Below are 7,500 nucleotides of genomic sequence, written 5' to 3' on the forward strand. Positions count from 1 at the left end.
AACCTAACCTACGTCGTACCTTAACCTAACCTACGTCGTACCTTAACCTAACCTACGTCGTACCTTAACCTAACCTACGTCGTACCTTAACCTAACCTACGTCGTACCTTAACCTAACCTACGTCGTACCTTAACCTAACCTACGTCGTACCTTAACCTAACCTACGTCGTACCTTAACCTAACCTACGTCGTACCTTAACCTAACCTACGTCGTACCTTAACCTAACCTACGTCGTACCTTAACCTAACCTACGTCGTACCTTAACCTAACCTACGTCGTACCTTAACCTAACCTACGTCGTACCTTAACCTAACCTACGTCGTACCTTAACCTAACCTACGTCGTACCTTAACCTAACCTACGTCGTACCTTAACCTAACCTACGTCGTACCTTAACCTAACCTACGTCGTACCTTAACCTAACCTACGTCGTACCTTAACCTAACCTGTATTGCGCCTTAACCTAACCTGTATTGCGCCTTAACCTAACCTGTATTGCGCCTTAACCTAACCTGTATTGCGCCTTAACCTAACCTGTATTGCGCCTTAACCTAACCTGTATTGCGCCTTAACCTAACCTGTATTGCGCCTTAACCTAACCTGTATTGCGCCTTAACCTAACCTGTATTGCGCCTTAACCTAACCTGTATTGCGCCTTAACCTAACCTGTATTGCGCCTTAACCTAACCTGTATTGCGCCTTAACCTAACCTGTATTGCGCCTTAACCTAACCTGTATTGCGCCTTAACCTAACCTGTATTGCGCCTTAACGTAACCTGTATTGCGCCTTAACGTAACCTGTATTGCGCCTTAACGTAACCTATATTGCGCCTTAACCTAACCTATATTGCGCCTTAACGTAACCTATATTGCGCCTTAACGTAACCTATATTGCGCCTTAACGTAACCTATATTGCGCCTTAACGTAACCTATATTGCGCCTTAACGTAACCTATATTGCGCCTTAACGTAACCTATATTGCGCCTTAACGTAACCTATATTGCGCCTTAACGTAACCTATATTGCGCCTTAACGTAACCTATATTGCGCCTTAACGTAACCTATATTGCGCCTTAACGTAACCTATATTGCGCCTTAACGTATCCTATATTGCGCCTTAACGTAACCTATATTGCGCCTTAACGTAACCTATATTGCGCCTTAACGTAACCTATATTGCGCCTTAACGTAACCTATATTGCGCCTTAACGTAACCTATATTGCGCCTTAACGTAACCTATATTGCGCCTTAACGTAACCTATATTGCGCCTTAACGTAACCTATATTGCGCCTTAACGTAACCTATATTGCGCCTTAACGTAACCTATATTGCGCCTTAACGTAACCTATATTGCGCCTTAATGTAACCTATATTGCGCCTTAACGTAACCTATATTGCGCCTTAACGTAACCTATATTGCGCCTTAACGTAACCCACATTGTGCTGTAACCCAACACACGTTGGGCCTTAACCCAACACACGTTGGGCCTTAACCCAACACACGTTGGGCCTTAACCCAACACACGTTGGGCCTTAACCCAACACACGTTGGGCCTTAACCCAACACACGTTGGGCCTTAACCCAACACACGTTGGGCCTTAACCCAACACACGTTGGGCCTTAACCCAACACACGTTGGGCCTTAACCCAACACACGTTGGGCCTTAACCCAACACACGTTGGGCCTTAACCCAACACACGTTGGGCCTTAACCTGCTCTGTAATTGTCATACGACGCGTTAAATTAGTGTAGTGTTGCCCAACTGCAACCCCCGCAATATAGTTTGCTACCCGCACTGCCCGGTCCCCAGTGTATCGCTTCATGTTAAACACCTTGCAGCTATACACTGTAATGTGGATGGCAGCAGGACGTACATGCTCAATGCCCTTTGCAGTTGTTCATTGGCATTTGCAGTTGTTCATTGGCATTCGCATGGCGAAGCACTTAGCCTACGCTGTGGTACGGCCTGTGTCAACTGTCCGCTGATGTTGTACGTCCAAATCACACACTGTACTGCACATTGGTCCTCATGTACTGAATGATACATCGTGGTACATGTGACCGTACAACGACTGCGCCAACAACGGCGAACCATGCGGTCCAAATGTTGTGCACTCAGCTACGTGTCGTCTCCCTATAAGAGCTGGATTGCAGTGTGGTATGCCCTGGATGGCGATCAGCATGAGCCGTCTGTTGATGTAGTGGCGCGTGTTGTCAGACGTAGTCGTCTCTTCTCACACACCGTGATAGCATGGTGCACTGCGTTCCACATCTGCGACATGCGACAGAGGCCGGTTGACAGTCGTTCGCGCAATGGACATCGCATACGTACGGGGGCCACCTTCCACGTGTTCGCGAAGCGTGCACATGTTGTTGCGTGTATGTGGGCAGACAGTGTGTCGTGACACCTGACACAGGCATGCAACAATCGTTGAATTTGCAAATGGCGATGGACGCCTACGTTTGCTGGTGACGTTACGCAAATGAACAACTGGTAAACCGTTGTGGTGCGGTTGTTCTCGCTAGAGGTGAATCAGTGATGGCGACGATCGGTTGAGCTACCAACCGGTTGTTCCAGCGATACCCACCATGCCCACGAACGTGAATGGCATCTGGGTGTGAAGCGATACGCGGCGGTGGCTGGGTGGGACCGTCCCCGGCCGGTGAGGGGGGGCCTCCCGGCGTGCTGGCCGCGCGGTGCGTGGGCGCACGCGCTACAGCCGGCTGGTGGGGGCGGCCAGTGGCAGGCGCGCCGGCCGACGGAGGCGGCAGGCGGCGCAGCTGCGCGCCGGCGCACCCTGCACGCGGCGCCGTGCGGCCAAAGTAGGTCCTCGCGGGCCCGGTGCGAAGCGCGGTGGACATCTGCAGTGTGCTGGTCCGATTGAGGACTGTGTGCGCTGAGGATGCGCCGCCGCCTGGCGCTCGGCGCCGCGACGCCGTCTGCTGCTCGGTCGCCTCTGCGGTTCTCGCAGGTGGTTTGTATCGCAGCTGTGCGGACGTGTTGGCGCGTGCGCTGTGCTGGGAGAGTTCGCTTCGGCACCCAAGTGGGGCTTTTGTCCTTCTGTGGCGCTGGCGTTGGAGCTGCCGGTCACCGTAGGTGGCGCGTGTTGTCTCCCGCCGGCAATGCCACGACAGCACGCTCCCGGGCCTCTGTCGGCAGCGGCAAGCTCAGTTGGGAGCACGGGTGGTCGCACCTAAAGCGTCTACTCGCCAAACTCCGGGCGATTGCGCCTCTCTCGAACCCGACCAAGTACTTAGGACGGCGCTGCGCGCCGCCGGGACCTGAGAGGGTTTCGAGGTGTATGGTGCAGGGGAGCTCAGCCTCCTCCTGTTTGCAGAATAATTGAGCGGACGCTTGCGTGTTCGCGCGGGCCCCCGGGACACACTCCCGGGCGGCCGGCTGCTCAGCTCTAGTTGACGCAGCTCCCTGGTTGATCCTGCCAGTAGTCATATGCTTGTCTCAAAGATTAAGCCATGCATGTCTCAGTACAAGCCGCATTAAGGTGAAACCGCGAATGGCTCATTAAATCAGTTATGGTTCCTTAGATCGTACCCACGTTACTTGGATAACTGTGGTAATTCTAGAGCTAATACATGCAAACAGAGTCCCGACCAGAGATGGAAGGGACGCTTTTATTAGATCAAAACCAATCGGTCGGCTCGTCCGGTCCGTTTGCCTTGGTGACTCTGAATAACTTTGGGCTGATCGCACGGTCCTCGTACCGGCGACGCATCTTTCAAATGTCTGCCTTATCAACTGTCGATGGTAGGTTCTGCGCCTACCATGGTTGTAACGGGTAACGGGGAATCAGGGTTCGATTCCGGAGAGGGAGCCTGAGAAACGGCTACCACATCCAAGGAAGGCAGCAGGCGCGCAAATTACCCACTCCCGGCACGGGGAGGTAGTGACGAAAAATAACGATACGGGACTCATCCGAGGCCCCGTAATCGGAATGAGTACACTTTAAATCCTTTAACGAGTATCTATTGGAGGGCAAGTCTGGTGCCAGCAGCCGCGGTAATTCCAGCTCCAATAGCGTATATTAAAGTTGTTGCGGTTAAAAAGCTCGTAGTTGGATTTGTGTCCCACGCTGTTGGTTCACCGCCCGTCGGTGTTTAACTGGCATGTATCGTGGGACGTCCTGCCGGTGGGGCGAGCTGAAGGCGTGCGACGCGCCTCGTGCGTGCTCGTGCGTCCCGAGGCGGACCCCGTTGCAATCCTACCAGGGTGCTCTTGAGTGAGTGTCTCGGTGGGCCGGCACGTTTACTTTGAACAAATTAGAGTGCTTAAAGCAGGCAAGCCCGCCTGAATACTGTGTGCATGGAATAATGGAATAGGACCTCGGTTCTATTTTGTTGGTTTTCGGAACCCGAGGTAATGATTAATAGGGACAGGCGGGGGCATTCGTATTGCGACGTTAGAGGTGAAATTCTTGGATCGTCGCAAGACGAACAGAAGCGAAAGCATTTGCCAAGTATGTTTTCATTAATCAAGAACGAAAGTTAGAGGTTCGAAGGCGATCAGATACCGCCCTAGTTCTAACCATAAACGATGCCAGCCAGCGATCCGCCGCAGTTCCTCCGATGACTCGGCGGGCAGCCTCCGGGAAACCAAAGCTTTTGGGTTCCGGGGGAAGTATGGTTGCAAAGCTGAAACTTAAAGGAATTGACGGAAGGGCACCACCAGGAGTGGAGCCTGCGGCTTAATTTGACTCAACACGGGAAACCTCACCAGGCCCGGACACCGGAAGGATTGACAGATTGATAGCTCTTTCTTGATTCGGTGGGTGGTGGTGCATGGCCGTTCTTAGTTGGTGGAGCGATTTGTCTGGTTAATTCCGATAACGAACGAGACTCTAGCCTGCTAACTAGTCGCGTGACATCCTTCGTGCTGTCAGCGATTACTTTTCTTCTTAGAGGGACAGGCGGCTTCTAGCCGCACGAGATTGAGCAATAACAGGTCTGTGATGCCCTTAGATGTTCTGGGCCGCACGCGCGCTACACTGAAGGAATCAGCGTGTCTTCCTAGGCCGAAAGGTCGGGGTAACCCGCTGAACCTCCTTCGTGCTAGGGATTGGGGCTTGCAATTGTTCCCCATGAACGAGGAATTCCCAGTAAGCGCGAGTCATAAGCTCGCGTTGATTACGTCCCTGCCCTTTGTACACACCGCCCGTCGCTACTACCGATTGAATGATTTAGTGAGGTCTTCGGACTGGTACGCGGCATTGACTCTGTCGTTGCCGATGCTACCGGAAAGATGACCAAACTTGATCATTTAGAGGAAGTAAAAGTCGTAACAAGGTTTCCGTAGGTGAACCTGCGGAAGGATCATTACCGACTAGACTGCATGTCTTTCGATGTGCGTGTCGTGTCGCGCAACACGCTACCTGTACGGCTCGCAGTAGCCGTGCGCCGCGTGCGGAACCACGCGTGCTTCTCAAAACTAACGCCAATGTTGTGTGGTACGAGCGCTGAAGCGCTGGAGCGGCTGGCCTGCGGCACCTGGCGCCTGGCGCCGGTTTTGAATGACTTTCGCCCGACTGCCTGTCCGCTCCGGTGTGGAGCCGTACGACGCCCATCGGCCGTGAGGCCGTTGGACACAGAACGCTTGAACAGGGGCCGCCACACGCCTACGTCCCGCCTATGCAACTGTCTTGAAAGAGACGGTGGAAACTAAGAAAAGATCACCCAGGACGGTGGATCACTCGGCTCGTGGGTCGATGAAGAACGCAGCAAATTGCGCGTCGACATGTGAACTGCAGGACACATGAACATCGACGTTTCGAACGCACATTGCGGTCCATGGATTCCGTTCCCGGGCCACGTCTGGCTGAGGGTCGGCTACGTATACTGAAGCGCGCGGCGTTTGCCCCGCTTCGCAGACCTGGGAGCGTCGCGGCCGCCTGTGGGGCCGGCCGCGCCTCCTTAAACGTGCGATGCGCGCCCGTCGCCTGGCGGTTCGCATACCGGTACTTACTCGGTAGCGTGCACAGCCGGCTGGCGGTGTGGCGTGCGACACCTCGTACAACGACCTCAGAGCAGGCGAGACTACCCGCTGAATTTAAGCATATTACTAAGCGGAGGAAAAGAAACTAACAAGGATTCCCCCAGTAGCGGCGAGCGAACAGGGAAGAGTCCAGCACCGAACCCCGCAGGCTGCCGCCTGTCGTGGCATGTGGTGTTTGGGAGGGTCCACTACCCCGACGCCTCGCGCCGAGCCCAAGTCCAACTTGAATGAGGCCACGGCCCGTAGAGGGTGCCAGGCCCGTAGCGGCCGGTGCGAGCGTCGGCGGGACCTCTCCTTCGAGTCGGGTTGCTTGAGAGTGCAGCTCCAAGTGGGTGGTAAACTCCATCTGAGACTAAATATGACCACGAGACCGATAGCGAACAAGTACCGTGAGGGAAAGTTGAAAAGAACTTTGAAGAGAGAGTTCAAAAGTACGTGAAACCGTTCTGGGGTAAACGTGAGAAGTCCGAAAGGTCGAACGGGTGAGATTCACGCCCATCCGGCCACTGGCCTCCGCCCTCGGCAGATGGGGCCGGCCGCCCGCGCGGAGCAATCCGCGGCGGGGTCGTGTCCGGTTGCCTTTCCACTCGCCGCGGGGTGGGGCCGTTCCGGTGTGCGGTGGGCCGCACTTCTCCCCTAGTAGGACGTCGCGACCCGCTGGGTGCCGGCCTACGGCCCGGGTGCGCAGCCTGTCCTTCCGCGGGCCTCGGTTCGCGTCTGTTGGGCAGAGCCCCGGTGTCCTGGCTGGCTGCCCGGCGGTATATCTGGAGGAGTCGATTCGCCCCTTTGGGCGCTCGGGCTCCCGGCAAGCGCGCGCGGTTCTTCCCGGATGACGGACCTACCTGGCCCGGCCCCGGACCCGCGCCGCTGTTGGCTCGGGATGCTCTCGGGCGGAATAATCGCTCCCGTCAGCGGCGCTTCAGCTTTGGACAATTTCACGACCCGTCTTGAAACACGGACCAAGGAGTCTAACATGTGCGCGAGTCATTGGGCTGTACGAAACCTAAAGGCGTAATGAAAGTGAAGGTCTCGCCTTGCGCGGGCCGAGGGAGGATGGGGCTTCCCCGCCCTTCACGGGGCGGCGGCCTCCGCACTCCCGGGGCGTCTCGTCCTCATTGCGAGGTGAGGCGCACCTAGAGCGTACACGTTGGGACCCGAAAGATGGTGAACTATGCCTGGCCAGGACGAAGTCAGGGGAAACCCTGATGGAGGTCCGTAGCGATTCTGACGTGCAAATCGATCGTCGGAGCTGGGTATAGGGGCGAAAGACTAATCGAACCATCTAGTAGCTGGTTCCCTCCGAAGTTTCCCTCAGGATAGCTGGTGCTCGTACGAGTCTCATCCGGTAAAGCGAATGATTAGAGGCCTTGGGGCCGAAACGACCTCAACCTATTCTCAAACTTTAAATGGGTGAGATCTCCGGCTTGCTTGATATGCTGAAGCCGCGAGCAAACGACTCGGATCGGAGTGCCAAGTGGGCCACTTT

The 7,500-nt window shown here is 55.1% G+C and overlaps 3 non-coding genes across 3 annotated transcripts in view; all 3 read left to right on the forward strand.

Moving 5' to 3' along the window:
- The first annotated feature begins 3,431 nt into the window (after positions 1–3,431).
- LOC126434758 (small subunit ribosomal RNA) lies at positions 3,432–5,341 on the forward strand. The gene has a single exon (XR_007579465.1). It is a non-coding gene; the product is annotated as a small subunit ribosomal RNA (ribosomal RNA).
- A 351-nt stretch (positions 5,342–5,692) lies between these two features.
- On the forward strand, positions 5,693–5,847 carry LOC126434865 (5.8S ribosomal RNA). Its single transcript, XR_007579535.1, has one exon. It is a non-coding gene; the product is annotated as a 5.8S ribosomal RNA (ribosomal RNA).
- Positions 5,848–6,035: 188 nt separating this feature from the next.
- The window catches only part of LOC126434802 (large subunit ribosomal RNA), a 4,222-nt gene continuing 2,757 nt past the window's right edge, over positions 6,036–7,500 (forward strand). The window contains exon 1 of the ribosomal RNA XR_007579505.1: positions 6,036–7,500. This exon is cut by the window's right edge and continues 2,757 nt beyond it. This is a non-coding gene — a ribosomal RNA (large subunit ribosomal RNA).

The sequence above is a fragment of the Schistocerca serialis genome, unplaced genomic scaffold (genome assembly GCF_023864345.2).
Source record: "Schistocerca serialis cubense isolate TAMUIC-IGC-003099 unplaced genomic scaffold, iqSchSeri2.2 HiC_scaffold_1195, whole genome shotgun sequence".
Classification (NCBI taxonomy): Eukaryota; Metazoa; Arthropoda; class Insecta; order Orthoptera; family Acrididae; genus Schistocerca; species Schistocerca serialis.